The sequence below is a fragment of the Lithobates pipiens genome, unplaced genomic scaffold (assembly GCF_037356315.1).
Source record: "Lithobates pipiens isolate NorthernLeopardFrog02 unplaced genomic scaffold, aLitPip1_a1.2 Scaffold_19, whole genome shotgun sequence".
Taxonomy (NCBI): Eukaryota; Metazoa; Chordata; class Amphibia; order Anura; family Ranidae; genus Lithobates; species Lithobates pipiens.
In genome coordinates, this window is record NW_027507764.1 from 126,690,572 (window position 1) to 126,708,392 (window position 17,821).

Sequence of the window (17,821 nt, forward strand, 5' to 3'; positions counted from 1 at the left end):
CCGCTCCTGATTACAGGGAGCTGTGATCAGTGTCAGTGTCACTAGGCAGAACAGGGAAATGCTTGTTTACATCAGCATTTCCCCATTCTTCCTCTCCGTGAGCAATTTCAGGTATCCCCACTGACATCGAGTCTGTGGGACCCACGATAACACTCACGGAGCTCACGGCGGGCGTGCCCGCAAGACGCTTCTTAAAGGGCAACCTTCAGGTACGTTAATATGACTGTATGTGCCCTTCTGCCGATGTATATCGGCGTGAGTCGGTCAGCAAGTGGTTAAAGAATAGAAAATTAAATCGACTAAAAGAATAGTTCAAATAGTACATACACATTTATAAGGCATGGCACACTGAAATGTATATATAATAATATAATATATATATTATATAATAATATAATAATTATATATTATATATATATATATATATATATATATATATATATATATATATATATATAATATGTATATATGACATACTGGCATATGACAATGGCATATTTATATAACAATAAAAACACAAAACTTGGTATTGCCCAACTTTTGTACCACCCCCTCACTTTAGAACGTAAGCTCTACGAGGAGGGTCCTCCTGTACCTTTTGTATTGAACTGTGCTGTAATTGTGTTGTCCCCCCTATGCATTGTAAAGTGCTGCGTAAACTGCTGGCGCTATATAAATTGTGTATAATAATAATAATAACAATAATAATAACTTACAATTTCAGTTCACTTCCATCATATTTAAAAAAAATGATATTTATATTAGAAAATCTATTTTTTTATGTTTTGCTCAAAGCTTTCACATTGCTGTCCCTATAAATTGATTTGGTAAAGGAGTATATACCAGGAATCCTATGGATTGCTTACCAGTTCAAACAAAGCCTGCTTTACAAGCCCCTTACTGAAAAGCTTGCAGTTGCAATCTCATTTACCAATCAGCATTCTTTAGAGTGCTGTCTATATTATTATACATTTTACCATTTAACCACTTGCTTACTGGGCACTTAAACCCCCCTCAGTCCCAGACCAATTTTCAGCTTTCAGCGCTGATGCACTTTGAATGACAATTGCACGGGCATACAACACTGTACCCAAATGAAATTTTTATCATTTTTTTCCCACAAATAGAGCTTTCTTTTGGTGGTATTTAGTTACAGCTCTGAGTTTTATTTTTTGCTAAACAAACAAAAAAAGATGCAAAAAAAAAATCATGTTTTAATAGTTTGTTATAAAATTTTGCAAACGGGTTATTTTTCTCCTTCATTGAAGTGCGCTGATTAGGCGGCACTGATAGGCTGCACTGGTGGGCACTGATGGGCTGCATTGGTGGGCACTGATAGGCTGCATTGGTGGGCACTGATAGGCTGCATTGGTGGGCACTGATAGGCTGCACTAGTGGGCACTAATAGGCATAGTTAAGGCGGCACTAATAGGCACAGATAAGGCGGCACAGATAAGGCGGCACTGATGGGCAAAGATGGGCACAGATAAGATGGCACGGATGGGTGGCACGGATGGGTGGCACTGATAGGTACCACTGATAGATGGGACTGATGGGCACTGATAGGTGGCACTGATAGGTGGCTCTGATAGGTGGCACTGCTGGGCACTGATGGGCGGCACTGCTGGGCACTGGTAGATGACACTGATGGGCACGGATATGTGGCACTGGGGTGCAGCACCTTTGAGGCAGATTGTGGGCACTGCTGGGTGGCACTGTGGGTGGCACTGTGGGTGGCACTGCTGGGTGGCACTGTGGGCACTGCTGGGTGGCACTGTGGGCACTGCTGGGTGGCACTATGGGCACTGCTGGGTGGCACTGACGCGGGGCACTTACTTTTAATAAGTGTGGCACTGCAGAGGGCAGGTGGGCACTGGCAGGGGGCAGGTGGGCGCTAGCAGGGCTGGCCGGTGATCGGCTTTTTTTTTTCTCCTCGCGCTGTCAGCGCGAGGAGGAATAATAGCCGATTACCGGCTCCGTTATATCACATGATCAGCTGTCATTGGCTGACAGCTGATCACGTGATCCGGGGTCGGGATCGACCCCTTGCACGGATCGGTGATCAGGCGAGTCTCATGGACTCGCCTGATGGGTTTACTTCCTCTTCCTCTTTCATTCCCTGCAAAGGCAAAGCATAATGGACTACTATGCATCGCATAGTAGTCCATTATGCGTCACTTACCTGACAAAGGAGCCAGCGAAGTCACCGCTGTCCCCCGTAGTCTGGCGCATCCATCTTCTCGGTGGGGTCTCGCAGCTCCGCCGCTGTCATTCGGCAAAGCCGCGATGACGTCACTCCCACGCATGCGCACGGGAGCCGACATGCGCAGAATCTTCGTAGTTGATGATGCCACACTCAGTTCGCCTGCGCACCCTGTGATCATCGTAGTTGATGATGCCACACTCAGTTCGCCTGCGTATAGGTTTAGGAGATATTTCTTGGACTTACAGGTAAGCCTTAATCTAGGCATACCTGTAGGTCAAAGTGTGTTGTAAGGGTTTACAACCACTTTAAACAGTGTTTATAAAAATGTATAATGAAGAATGTTAACTAGGAAAGATGTCCTTTGAAAAGTTTACAATACAGCAGTAAGGCTACCGGGCAGAACATTAGTCCTCTTCAACCATCTGGCAAGGGTGATCGGAAAAAGATATAGGCATACTGAAACATAGTAATTCCCAGTAATTTATTATCACGTATTTATTTAATAGGAATATTACTATAATATTGCAACAGCAGTTTTTCCTATTTCTCAATATAGTGATTAGTTACAGGGGGCTGAGCATATTGAGACTCAATGGACTCCTTAGTTCAATTTAGAGAAAAAACTTTACAAATTATTAATAAAAAAAATGAAAATATAACAACTGCATTTAATAGAAAAAAGTACCCATGTGCACTTCAGAGTAATAAACTTTTTCAAGATTATTTTCATCTTCAACCAATTAACAAAATAATACAATGGGCAGAAAAGTGTGAAAATTTTTATTTTGTACATCTTGACACATTGCATAGCTCTATTAGCAAACAATGGTTTAAACAATATTATTTCAACTTCTGCAAAATTTGTCCCTACACTAAATAATTGTCAGGAGATATCACTCTGTCAAGTATACTTTGTCACATGGATCCTTTTAGAAAACAGTGTTTTCACAAAGCATTTAAAGTGTAAACCTCCTATCGTTTTCAGCCAAGGAAGCTGCCATCTTTGCCTCTGTTTAATCTACAACTGCCATGATGCTGCACATGTGATCAGTTATGACACCAGCCATTGGATGGTTTTACAGTTTGGTTGCGAGCACAACCAATGAGAGTGTTACATTTCCGGCACGTGCTTTTATGAATGGGTTTACTTCCGTTTTAAGTTTTAAATATCAAGAGATACAAGCTGTGATTGGATACCTCCCTAGAGAAAGATCACACATTTCAGATTGTATATTTGCACATTTCTAGATCCATTAATATCCTTTTCGATATAATATCTGAGCAAAGACAAGAGTCATTTATCAGTTTTCAGGCTTCCCAGCATCAGATTTGAACTGAGCTGCACACATCTATCAGAACACATCCTGTATTCAATAACCCTTCATTCCAGATCTATATCCATGTAACAATACAGCACTTCCATGCTTTGCATCGGTCGTTCTTCAGAAGGCCTTTTTATGGCTTTTCTCTTCTATAGAGTAAACCATGAATTTATATCCACACTTCCGCGTGTTTTTCTAATTAAGTTATTGTTTGTGCGTTCACAAGATCAAAATATGCTCCTCGATATGACAGAAGTTGTTGATGTGTTCCATGTTCAATTATCTTCCCATTCTTCATGACAACAATAAGATCAGCATTCTGGACTGTAGACAGTCTGTGGGCGATCATGATGCAAGTCCTTCCTTTCCTAGCTTGATCAAGAGCTTGTTGTACAACCTGAATTTGATAAACATTATAAGTAAGTAATACACAATAACAGCTTTCAACCTTTAGTTTTGAGACTTAAAAAAATTACCTATTTAGAAAAAAAAAGATAATCACTTCCCATTCTCTGGCTGTTCATGGTACCTCTTATCTTACCAAACGGTAGAAATACATACTTGATAAACAGAAAATGTTCACTTTACTGGTGTATTGTATTGTAAAGCTCGATTCACATCTATGCATGTTGCTTTTGAGCGTTTCTGCAGTGCTTATTGCGGTGCTTGCCGCGTTTTTGGACATGTGTTTTTACCGCGTTTTGCGTTTTTTTTAAAACATTTTTTACAGTGTGGTTGCTTAGCAACCAGCTATATATAGTGTAAAAAAATTGAAAAAAAAAAGAAAAACAAAAACGCAAAATGCAAATCGCGGTAAAATCGCGGTAAAAACACAGTAAAAAAGGGGTACTTGTGTTTTGGATGCAGGTCCATTGACTTCTTTTACATGCAAAACGCTGCATTTTGCATGAAAAAAGTCCCAGACCCTTTCCAAAAACACAGAGGCACAAAAATGCGTTGATGTGAACATGTTCCAAAGGAACCCATGTTAAAAAATTTCCCTGCATTTCTGCAAAATGCTAAATGCATCATAAAACGCATTAGTGTGAATCAAGCCTCAAGGTATCAACAACCACAGCAACATCAAAAACATGAAATGTACTGTATAATCACACTGCATAAAAACATTGGGGCTAACAGAGAGCCTTGGATTTAGCACCCAGATATCCATAATTTTGTAGTCTAGGTTCAAATATAGAAACAGGCATGATAAATAAAAATTAAATAACTTAAAATGAATAAACTCTTTAAGAAATAAATATGAGAATCATAAACACATTTTAAATCTAACCTAAACCCACAAAAAAATGAAATAATAATAATCTGTTGCACCTTATCATTCTTTAGATGTGGTGGCTGAATAATTTTCATGTTTAAGTTCAAAAACATTTCCACCAAGTACAGAAAATACCTGCTTGTCTTGTCAAAAATGCCAGTGTCCTTGTCACTTCCTGTGAGCTCTACTGGAAGCACAAAAACAATCCTATCTTCCTTTCAAGCTATATTTTGTAAAGTATAAAGATCCTCTTACCCTTCATGCAATGGAGATGAAGAGAAGGGGATGTGTTTGTAGTATAAAAAAGAAGAGCAGCCTGAATGGTAGCTATAAAAAGCAGGAGTGTTGCTAGGACAAAGCGTTTCGTGTGCATGCGCTTTATCAAGTCATGACTGGTGACTTGACAGAGCGCATGTGTGCGAAACAAGTTGTCCTAGCATCGCTCCTGCTGTGCAGTGCAGTCTACATGAGTCCTTGGCCATCAACAGTTCCTCTCAGTATTCTCCAGTAGCCCTGGTTATATAACTTCCGGCACGTGTGTCACCCATCTGAGAAGTAGAAGCACTTTTAGACCACCAAGAGTGGCTTAAGATAATCATTGTTGACACACAAGGGACATGTAACGGTTAGACCCACGCCCTACATGCATGCAAAGATATGGGGCAGGTTTATGGTTGCAACCCACAAATGAGGCTGTCATTTTTAATTGCTTAACAGCAAGTCTATTACACTTAGCCGGTGGACTGGCAACTTTAACATGTGGCATAATAATAAACTGTGACTGTATTGCTTTTATTCATTTGATGGACTTTTTTATTCAATTATTTATTAATTTATGGTGAAGGTTGGCATCCCAGTAAGACTATGGGGGTTATTTATGAAAGGCAAATCCACTTTGCACTTGGAAGTGCAGTCGTTGTAGATGTAAGGGAAAGATCTGAAATGAGGGGAAGCTCTGCTGATTTTATCATCCAATCATGTGCAAGCTAAAATGCTGTTTTTTATTTTCCTTGCATGTCCCCTTCAGATCTACAGTGACTGCACTTCCAAGTGCACTTTCAGTGTACTTGCAGTGCACTTGTAGAGATTGTAAAGATTATAGCAATGTGATAGGTGTAGCCATAAAATGTCCACCCTCAAATTGAAGTCTCCACAGGGGTATTAGAAGAAAAATCCAGCAGGAGCTACAGAGTATAAAAAAAGAAGAGAGGCGCCTCTAAGTGTAGCAATATGGTTACATTTAAAGAGGGTACAACATTTAGCAACTCATATGGTTGATGATTAAAACAGGCACATCTAAGTATGCAGGCATCCGAGGTAAAGCTGTCCACATAGACCATCACCCGTACCACCGGCTCTCACCGCTGTCAGTCTGCAATCGTGACCAGGAAGACTACCCTGCAGTATAGCGATCTGAAAGCGAGGCTTGAACCTCTCATGGAGCACAGTGTGGAAGGGACAACGTTGATGACGGTGAGGCAGATGGTCTATGTGGACAGTTTTACCCCGGATGCCTGCATACTTAGATGTACCTGTTTTAATCATCAATCACATGAGTTACTAAATGTTGTACCTTCATTAAATGTAAAAATATTGCTAAACTTAGAGGCTCCTCTCTTTTCTTTTATACTCAGTTGTGACATGACGCTACTTTTACATCAAGACATTGCTCGTATATCAAGTCACAATTTGTTTAAAAATTTTGCTTGTCTGGCAAAACGCTCTCAATACAGATTACTCTCAAACCAAGGTTTTACTGTACTAGAAAAAATAAAGTTTAGTTAAAGATACAATTTTTGTTTTTGGGTTTATAAATGTGCATGCTTCATAAAATTCTAAATTCTCATGACTTAATTCAAAGCAGTATACGGTAATGAAATTTTGCAAGTAAAGAAGTAAGAGATTGCTAAGATTCATTCTCACCTTTTCACTTTCATTGTCCAGTGCCGATGTGGCTTCATCAAGCAATAGTAGTTTCGGAGCTCGTATAAGTGCCCGGGCAATGGCGATTCTTTGCTTCTGACCTCCTGACAGCTGGGTTCCCTTGCCACCAACTGGTGTGTTATATTTCTAGAGACAGCATAAGAAATATGTATTAGAAGTTTGTTTTATGGGTACAGTGTGGTATATTTAGAGTCAATTACTATAAAACAATGCAGAGGTTAGGTAAGAATCCTTTTTCCCACCACTTCCACAAACATGGACATAAGGCTATTAGTAGCAGATTATCCAACCCAATCTGAAAAATCATTTCTCCTGGACTGAGATCTGCAGTGTCACAGACAATTGCTAGGACATCGGGGATGGACAAACTGCATATTTTGCTGCAAAGAGACACAAAAGGCTTGGTGGAGAGCCAGGTGGACAGAGCAGAGAAAGGTTGTCTCCTCCAGTACTGAGAAGTTCCCTATTGTAAAGGCACAATACCTCAATTTGTGTTTCTGATGATGATATTGTGTAAGCAGGTGCTTCCAAAAGATTCTCTGTGTTAAAAGTATTTCTTCTGCTATGTTATGCCCAGGGTTTAGGTTTTTCAGCTGTGTTTTTGTGTAAAAGTAATTTCATACAATGTAGCTTTATTGCATTTTAGTGTCCTTGGTTGACTTTGTTGAGATGGAGCTTCCTGAGAAAGGAAGGGTAATGCTGCTGGCCAGGTTTTTCTGCTCTTTCCCGGAAGGTTACTGCCTCCCTAGAGGTCAAACCATATACATAGGCGCTCATTATTGCCCTTGAGGATTGGTTAGGGAAAAACTGCCAAAATGTAGCCGTTATGCTGTTAGGTGTCTTGAGGGGTGGGTGGAGTGGAGCCTCGTTGGGGTTCCTGGTGGGGTATGGAGCCTGTAGATCTATATGGTCATGTGATACCTCAACTGGACCCTGTTTATAGATTATTACTACCTCACGTGGATTACTTGCTGCCAGTAAGATTAGCTCATGGGGCACTACTTTGGAGCACTTAGAGACAGTGCCAGGACAAGGTCATCCAGCGCCCAGGGCAAAGATGCCAAACTGCGCCCCCTTTCCCTTAGGGTTAGGGTCAGGGTGCCCCCTACCCCTGCAATAGACCATTGCGCCAGGGGCAGCCGTTCCCTCCTGCCCACCCCTTGTCCCGGTCCTGCTTAGAGAACTGTTCACTGGAAAGTGTTTGAAAGATGTCTGGTCTTAAATCTCTAAAGTAGTGCATGTAAGGGCTTTCAATAGGGTACTGGAAAGATTAGAGAAAATACAGTACAGAGGTCTAACATGCAGAGAGCTGTCCTAAGGAGGCTATATTGCCGCTGCTAACGAGTACTGTATTTGTGTCAATTACTAACCAGCCAAGAAACTGGTCACATGGCAGGGGTGGCAGATACTTTGGTAGTGAAGAGATTTTATGCTTGGCCCCTTCATTAGTAACTCGTTCTCCACATAGAGGGACCGGCCAAGTGGCACAGACCCAGCCTGAATTCATGGAGTAAAATGCCCGGGAGAAGAATAAGCATGAATCTATGGAGCAGTATGTTTACTGTATTCAGCAGCAACATACGGAACATTGTCACTGGGAGTAAGGTGATGAGACTGCTGAGTTGATGCAGACTGATACAAGCTCCTCAGTACCGGCTCAGAAATGCTGCACACCTGGGGAGATATGATCTCTAAAAAAAATTTGTGTCCACATTGCATTGGTGTTAAAGAGGAAGTAAACCCTGATGGGTTTACTTCTTCCTTGTCTCCCTGCAAAGGTAAAGCATAATGGGCTACTATGCATCGCATAGTAGCCCATTATGTGTCACTTACCTGACACAGGAGCCAGCGACATCACCGCTGTCCCCTGTAGTATGGAGCGTCCATCTTCTTCTGGGTATCGCTGCTCTGGCCACTCACAGCGAAGGAGCAGCGATGAAGTCACACAGCATATCGCTGTTAGCAGCAGCATGCTGCTAACAGCGATAGTGCGCCTGCACACCGCTGGCATGCGCCGTAGACAGTGGTGCCTGTCTTTTAGTAAATATCTCCTAAACCGTGTAGGTTTAGGAGATATTTCTTGGACCTACAGGTAAGCCTTAATCTAGGCTTACCTGTAGGTCAAAGTGGTTTGTAAGGGTTTTAAACCACTTTAACAGTGTAAGAAGTATGGCCACAGATTGCGAGGTGTTAACTGTGCAAGTGTAATAATAATTCTGGAGTACCACCTTAATGTTGATTTCACATGACCGCAGTTCATACCTGCGATACAGGCATTAGCGAGTGCAGTTCTACAGTGTCTCCACTAGGGCACTTTTAGCCTCACCCACAAGTTTGCAGATGAAACCAATTGGAAAGGGATTGGTGGGGTATTCTAATAAATAGGCAACATGCACCGACAGCAACATACATCACATATCCTGCCATGGACAAACTCTTGACAGGACATTAATACATGTTACTTAACAGTGACACTGATGAGTGCAAAAAGGGACCCCAAATTGTATTTGTGCACAGGGGCCCTCTGCAACTTATGTTGGCTATGGTGATTTGAAGCACAGAGTTTTAAATTTTTAAATCACTTAAATAAAAGAAAAATCTTGTAACTATTATTAATATCACAATTCTGATCACAATTACTTACCTCTGGCAGTTGATCTATGAAAGAGTGAATATTGGCTGCTTTGGCGGCCTCCTGTATTTCCTCCATGGAGACCACACGGGAATTGTCCCCATAGGCGATGTTCTCAGCAATGCTGCAATCAAACAGCACAGGTTCCTGGGACACAATGCCTATTTGAGATCGGAGCCATTGTATGTTTAATTTCTTCACATCAACATTATCAAACATCTAAAAATGGAAAGGAAAATTGTAGGCTATTAGTATTAAAATTAACAATAGAATATAGTGTGCTGATTAATTCTAAACAAAGCTGGTTAAAAGACAGCTCTTAAAGGGTATCTGTAAACAATGCATTTTCTGGAAAAATAATGTTGCATGAATGGTACTGTAGAAAGCTTAATGTAAACAACCTTATTAAAATATCCTAAAGCTGAACTCCAAACAAATATAACAGACACACAGTAAGGCAGCCCTGTAATAATTTATAGATCATTACATTTATTTTTTATGCTTACAATTAGAAAATACCTGGATTTGACCAGTTATCAGCCTCTAACAGTCCCTATACAGCAGAGCTCAGAAATTGCGAGGAAAAAGCAGCACAAGGAGCCAATCAGGTGTGCTTCTATGGAAGGAGCATGCGGATAATAGGCGTGATTAGAATGACCGAATGATCCGAGAGATGAGCTGATCACTGTGCTGCTATCACAGCCATCTCTCAATGTATGGGTGGGGAGGAGGCCTATAAGTAAAAATGCAGCAAAGAAAGCTCAGGTTCCCCACCTCCCCTGGGTGAATCTCAAGACTGGATGGACAGAAATACGAATTATTTGGCAGATAAAGCTGGAGTTCAGCTTTAATGGTATATAACAGTGGTCTCCAAACTGCGGCCCAGGGGCCAGATGCAGCCGTTTGCTTGCTTGTATCCAGTCCTTGAGGCACTATTTTGTTTACTGACACCAACGTAGGGGCACAATTTCTACCAATGACACCAACAATCGGGCACAGTTCCTCCCAATGACACCAACAATGGTGTCCAATGAGGGGGCACAATTCCTTTCAATGACACCAGTGATGAGGAACCATTCCTCCCAATGACACAAGTGATGTGGCACAATTCCTACCAATGACACCAATGATGGGGCACAGGTCATCCCAATTACTCTAACAATGGGGCCCAGTGACACCAATAATGGGGCACAATTCTTCCAAATGTCACAAAAGTTAGGGCACAAATCATATCACTGACACCAAAGATGTGGCGTTGTTTACTCCAACTGATGCTAGAACATTATCCCGATGGCCACAGTCCGGCCCCTCTAAAGTCTGAAGGACAGTAAACTGGCCCTTTGTTTGAAAAGTTTGTAGACCCCTGGTGTATAACATAAAATCTTGCTACTGTACTGATTGATTATATAATGTGCATGTGAATTGTGACATCTTTTATCCTTGTGTTTTGTGCTTAGCAACTCAGTACAATGATGGTGTATAACCTCCCCATAGATCCCTGAACAAGGCTATGAAGGACAATGGACCTTTTTCATCTGGCTATCAATGTACATATCCAGGGTCAGTGCTTGACTATTTTGCTCCCTAGGCAAGACTAGTCTTGCTAGGGTGCGAGTGACCACAAAAGGGAACAGGGTCAGAGCAGACTCACCAGGCAGGATAGTTTCATCCACGACCAGAGATCTGATGGTGCCCGCCTCCCCAGCTGTGCCAGCCTTATCCGAGTCCCCATGATCCTCTACCTACTGTCCTCCTCTGCCTCTTCAGCTGTGCCCGCCTCGTCTGGCTCCCCATCATCCTCTCACCACTGTCCTCCTCTGCCTGCTCAGCTGTGCCTGCCTTGTCTGGCTCCTTATGATCCTCTCCCCACTGTCCTCCGCCTCCCCAGCTGTGCCCGCCAGGCATTTTTCAGCCCCTCGTGTCCCCCGGCCAGGCTAGAGGTGAAGTCAATGGCTGGGCCCCTAGGCAGCAGTGCTCCCTAGGCATCTGCTTAATTTACCTAGCGAGAGTGCCGGCCCTGTACATTTCATAATCTCTGGACAGCATATTCTGTAAACAGCAGTTAGCCACTGGAAGGGCTAAATACGTACATGGAGTTTAGTGGACCTTTGCAATTTTAGATTGTTTTCAATACCCAAAACTATCAACGTGGAATCTTGGGAAGGCTAATGCCCTGTACACACGGTCGGACATTCCGACCACAAAATCCGTCTGATTTTTTCCGACTAATTTTGTCCAACGGATTTTGTTCGATGGATTTTGTCCGAAACTTGTGTTGCATACACACGGTCGCACAAAGTTGTCGGAAAATCTGATCGTTCTGAAGGAGGTGACGTCAAACACTAACGTCGGCACTATAAACGGGCCAGTAGCCAATAGCTTTTGTTTCTTAGTTTATTCTGAGCATGCGTGGCACATTGTCCAAATGAATTGTCTACACACAATCGTAATTTATGCGATCGGATTTTGTTGTCGGAAAATTTTAGATTCCGCTCTCAAACTTTGCGCATCGGAAATTCCGATGGAAAAAGTCCGATAGAGCCCATATGTGATCGGATTTTCCGACGACATAATCCGATCAGACTTTTTCCATCGGAATTTCCGACCGTGTTTACAGGGCATAAGGTAATCAGATTTCAGTTCATTCCTTTTTTTCCTTAATAAGCAAGGTACACTCACATTCCTTTTCAGTACCCTGCACAATAATATGATTTTACCTACTACTGGCATTAAACAGAAAGGCTAAGCTAAGATATAAACTTTTGGTCAGGTCTAGATATAGGATTTGTAAAGTGCACTTTTCTAGAGACAAGCATTTCTGACAAAAGTCAGAATTTCCAGAGTACTAATCTGTACCTGCCAGACGAGTGTATTTCATTAATAGTAGCCATAAATCTCACCACTGCCCCCTGGAGGGGATCGTAGAATCTCTGTAGGAGCTGAACAGAAGTGCTTTTCCCACATCCACTGCTGCCCACAAATGCCACCGTTTTTCCACTGGTTATTTTGATTGATAATTCTTGGAGCACTGGCACATCTGGACGTGATGGATAATTAAAGGTGACTTTATGCAGTTCTAAGTTTCCTTGACATTTTTCCTGTTGGTAACAAAAGAAATTGTTAGACAATACTGTTTCTTAGATTATTAGAACAGTCATGAATAAGAATTGTTTTCCTTTTTTTCAGCTACTTGACTTACCAGTTTTTGCCCTTGTTCACTGTAGCTGTCAATAGATGGCTGACTATTGAACAATGCAAACAGATGGGAAGCTGCTGACTTGGCTTTAGCATAGTCAGGAGCGAATGACAATGTCTGTCCTACTGTTATCGCACCATATGCCAGGAGAGAGAACACACTGTAAAGAAAGATTGGTATACATAGTTAAATGAGAGGTGATGTTGGATAGGATAGTAAATCACTGATGCTTTTAACGTTATTAGGAGGGCCAGTCAGTGATGGATCAGGTTGCCTGATCTGACTCTTGGTGGTCCAGTATGGAAACCCTGCTCCAAACAAAACTCTTTTTTTTTGTTTTTATTTATTTTTTGCTTTGGTCAGTGTGGTTAGAACCTTTGTCAACTGTTTAATACACCCTGTGGGAGATTTCTCCTCACTTCTTGCGTTAGACAGAACTGGCAGTAGGGGGAAATCTGTTGGATCATAACATGACTAGATTTGCAAACATTAACCTTCACATTTTGTCCCCTGATATGATCTCTATTTCCATGCTTTTAGTATAAATATTGTTAGAATGATACATATACATATTTCTTTTGATCTTCTTGGGTGATGGCATGGTCCAGCGATGGATGATCTCTCCTCTCCAGGTCCAGGTCCGGGTGACCCTGTCCCCCTCTGATGTAACAGAAACCTGCGTTACATCAGAGGGGACGGGGTCACCCACACGTCACTGGGGAAGCCCGGGTTTCCCCTTGCGTCAGAGGGGGATGGGGTCACGTGACGGGTGGCCCCATCCTCAGCTAAGAGACCTGTCAGGCTACAGGGATTCCTGCAGTGTCTCCGGTGGAGACAGGATGCGCTGGACATCATCGTTGGACCTAGGACCTGGAGAGGAGAGATCATCCATCGCTGGACCCTGGAGAGATGATCACCCATCGCAGGATACTGAGAGTGGTTTACCACCACTGGAATTTTTTTTTATTTTTATTTTTATTTTTAAGAAAGGACTTATCCCAACGGTGTCTGTGTGTTTTTTTTTACAATTTTTTACACTTTCTTTGTTAAATGGTAGGGGTACAATGTACCCGTTACCATTTCAAACGGGGGGGGGGGTGAGATCTGGGGTTCCCGTTGTTAAAGGGGACTTCCAGATTCCGATAAGCCCCCCTGCCCGCAGACCCCCACAACCACCGGGCAAGGGTTGTGGAGATGAGGCCCTTGTCCCCATCAACATGGGGACAAGGTGCTTTGGGGGGCTACCCCCAAAGCACCCTCCCAATGTTGAGGGCATGTGGCCTTGTATGGTTCAGGAAGGGGGGGCGCTCTCTCTTCCCCCCCTCTTTTCTGGGTCTGGTATGGATTTTTGGGGGGAACTCCACTCCATTTTTTTTTATTTGGTGTGGAGTTCCCCTTAAAATCCATACCAGACCCTTCAGGTCTGGTATGGATATTTGGGGGGAATCCCATGTAATTTTTTTTAAATTTGACGTGGGGTTCCCCTTAATATCCATACCAGACCTGAAGGGCCTGGTAATTGAATTTGGGGGGACCCCCACGCATTTTTTTTATCAATGACTTTCAATGACTCTTCTCTGTATTACCAGGAACAGACAATTCATTATAGCCGCGAGTGCTTTTAAATTACTTTTTTTCCTTCAGAAATGACACTTTGTGCAGGGACAGTTCTAAGCACGGGAAACATGCACCCCTTTACAGGCAAACTATAAACACCCCCTAGGTACAAAATCTAAAGGAATATTACACTTTTATTTTTTCACTTTAACCTCCCTGGCGGTAATCCCGAGTCTGGCTCGGGTTAGGATTTTACTATCATAAGCGGTAACCCCGAGCCAGACTCGGGATCGCATCGCTGGATACAGGGAGAGGTTACTTACCTTGTCCCCTGGATCCAGCGATGTCTTCCGTGCTGTGTGATTGAGCTGTCCTCCGCTTGATTCACACAGTGCCCGAATGCCGCCAATCTCCGTTCCCTGCGACGTTACAGCGCACGGGAGCGGAGATCGGCGCCAAATTAAAAAAAGTTAACATTCACAAAACACATCCCTTACAGTTTACAGTACTGTATAAAAAAAATACACACCCCCTTTGTCCCTAGTGGTCTGTACAGTGCCCTGCATGCACTTTTATATTATAAATACTGTTTTTTCTGCCTGGAATTTGAAGATTGTCCATAGCAACCAAAAAGTGTCCCTTTTATGTCAAAAGTGATTTTAGACCAACTAGAAAACAGCGATAATAAATTAGAATCACTTGCAGAATTGAGCGATAGCGATTTGTGGGGAAATTCGTCATTAAACACTAAATCTAATGACAGCGACAATTCTGCAAATGAGCAAATTTCTGTGTTTTTGTATTTGATTACATTATTGAATAATTTTTATTATTATTTATTATATTATAAACTTTATCATACCCGGGATGTCTGCTAGACCCTGGTTTGAACAGATTTAAGAGAGTTATTCTTAAGAATTACAGGACTACAATATAAAACGCCAAATTTCCATGCAAAATAATTGTACCACTTTCAGCACCTAAAACCAGAATGAATCATACCGCCAGGGAGGTTAAGCATTATTAAAATCACTGCTCCTGAAAAAACTGCAATTTTTAAAACTTTTTTTTTAATTGATACACGTCCCCTGGGGCAGGACCCAGGTCCCCAAACACTTATTACGACAATAACTTGCATATAAATTAGCACTTTCAATTTTTCATGTTCGAGTCCCATAGACTTTAACAGTGTTCGGATGTTCGAACTAATGCATTGCCTGTTCGCATGTTCTGATGTGAACTGGGGGGTGTTCGGCTCATCCCTAATGGAGATCTACTTTAACAACACTATTGAAATCAAAGATCACCGCCCCCCCACCCAAAAAAAGAAAGTAAGTCCGACTTTTTTTTTATATACATTTTTTTTACCTCAGAACAAAAATAAAATAAGTATTATAAGAGAGTGCATAGTTTAAGAGCATGTTATTCAGAGAATGCAGGGTTTACCAACGCATTACACTCAGAATGCAAGGATAATGAGTGCGCTGCACTGAGAATGCAAGGTTAAGGAGTGTATTATGCTCAGAATGCAGGGATCAGAAGTGTATTATGCTCAGAATGCAGGGTTATGGAATGCATTATGCTCAGAATGCAAGGTTAAGGAGTGTGTTGCGCACAGAATGCAGGGTTCAGGAGTGCATTGGGCACAGAATGCAGGGATTAGGAGTGAGTTTTATGCTCAGAATGCAGGGACCAGGAGTGCATTGCGCTCAGAATGCAGGGTTAAGGAGTGTGTTATACACAGAATGCAGAATTCAGGAGTGCATTGCATACAGAATGCTGGGATCTTGAGTGCGTTGCGCTCAGAATGCAGTGATCAGGAGTGCATTTTGCTCAGAATGCAGGGATCAGAAGTGTGTTGTGTTTAGAATACAGAGTTCCGGAGTGCATTGTGCTCAGAATGCAAGGTTCAGTAGTGCATTGCGCTCAGAATGCAGGGTTCAGAAGTGCGTTGTGCTCAGAATGCCGGAATCAGGATTGCGTTGCGCTCAGATTGCAGTAATCATGAGTGCGCTGCGCTCAGAATGCAGGGTTATGGAATGCATTACGCTCAGAATGCAGGGTTACTGAGTGTTTTGTGCTCAGAATGCAGGGTTAAGGAGTGCATTGTGCACAGAATGCTGGGTTCAGGAGTGCGTTGTACACAGAATGCAGGGATCAGGAGTGCGTTTTATGCTCAGAATGCAGGGATCAGGAGTGCGTTGTGCTCGGAATGCAGGGACCAGGAGTACATTGTGCACAGAATAGAGGGATCAGGAGTGCGTTGCACTCAGAATGCAGGGATCAGGAGGGCATTGCGTTTAGAATGCAGGGTTCCTGAGTGCGTTGTGCTCAGAATGCAGAGAACAGGAGTGCGTTGCGCTCAGAATGCAAGGATCAGGAATGCATTGTGTTCAGAATTCAGGGTTAAGGAATATATTGGGCTTAGAATGCAGGGTTCAAGGGGGGTGGGGGTGGTAGAGGACACTGCTATGGGGTGACCCTGCCCACAACAGTGTCCTCTGCCCCTTCACATCATCCCTCTGACACACACACAGTGGTGTCTTCTGCCCCCCCTTCCACTTTAGCAGAAACCTCTGGTCCCCCTTCCCTCCCATAGCAGCACCATTCTGGACAGAGGGCGGGAGCTGGCAAAGTCAAATTTCATATTAGCAAGCAGGTGATTGGTTGCTTAGGACTACTCTGTTTAGTTAATTTGGCTGGCTGCTCCCCCCACCCTCCATTCTGAGCTGTGCTTCCTCCCAGTCTCCGCTGTTCACTGATGACAGCGGCGAATGCAGGAGGGAGAGAGACCGGGTCATAGAAGCGTGGCGGAGCCACGGAAGAGGCTGGAGGCGGGAGGGAGAGAGAGACCTGGACATAGAAGCGCGGCAGAGCCATGGAGAAGGCTGGGAGGAAAGAAAAGGACCAGCACCTAGAAGGCAAGGATTGGCAGCGCAGGAACCTGTTTGTGTTCTACCTGTCACCTGCAGGAGGTCGACAGGTGAACCGCGATCAATAGGTTGCCGACTGTCGCCGTATACTGCATTTAGGTGATTTAAATTAAAAGTTCAGCTGGGCTTTAAAGTACCAATAGACAAAAGGTGACAAACATTTTTGTTAATCTTAAGTGACAATTTTCATATTCTTATGTAGGCACATAGGTGGACTGGCTAGCCAGATAAGTTATAAAAAGTATCCCAGTGTCTACTATTCCAGGCAATATGCCAGCTTGAGTAGAATCCACTTACGCAAACCTTACACATCCATTCACTCCGTAAAATCTAAGAGCAAGGGGGCATATGTTAGTACATCAGTGGTATTTTGGAAATCCTATTTGTTTAAGGCAGTGGTCTCCAAACTGTTGCCCGGGGGGGGGGGGGGGGGGGGCGAACGTGGCCCTTTGCTTGCCTTTATACAGCCCTTGGGGCACTATTCCTTCCACTTATACCAATGATGGGGCACAATTTCTTCCACTGATACCAACAATGGGGCACTATTCTTTCCACTGATACCAATGATGGGGCACTATTCCTCCCTCTGACTCAAATGATGGGGCACTCCACCCACTGACACCAATGATGGGGCACTATTTCTCCCACTGACAAAAATGATGGGACACTATTCCTCCCACTGACACCAATGATGGGGCACTATTCCTACTGTACCTCTAACATTAATGATGGGGCACTATTCCTACTACTGATAC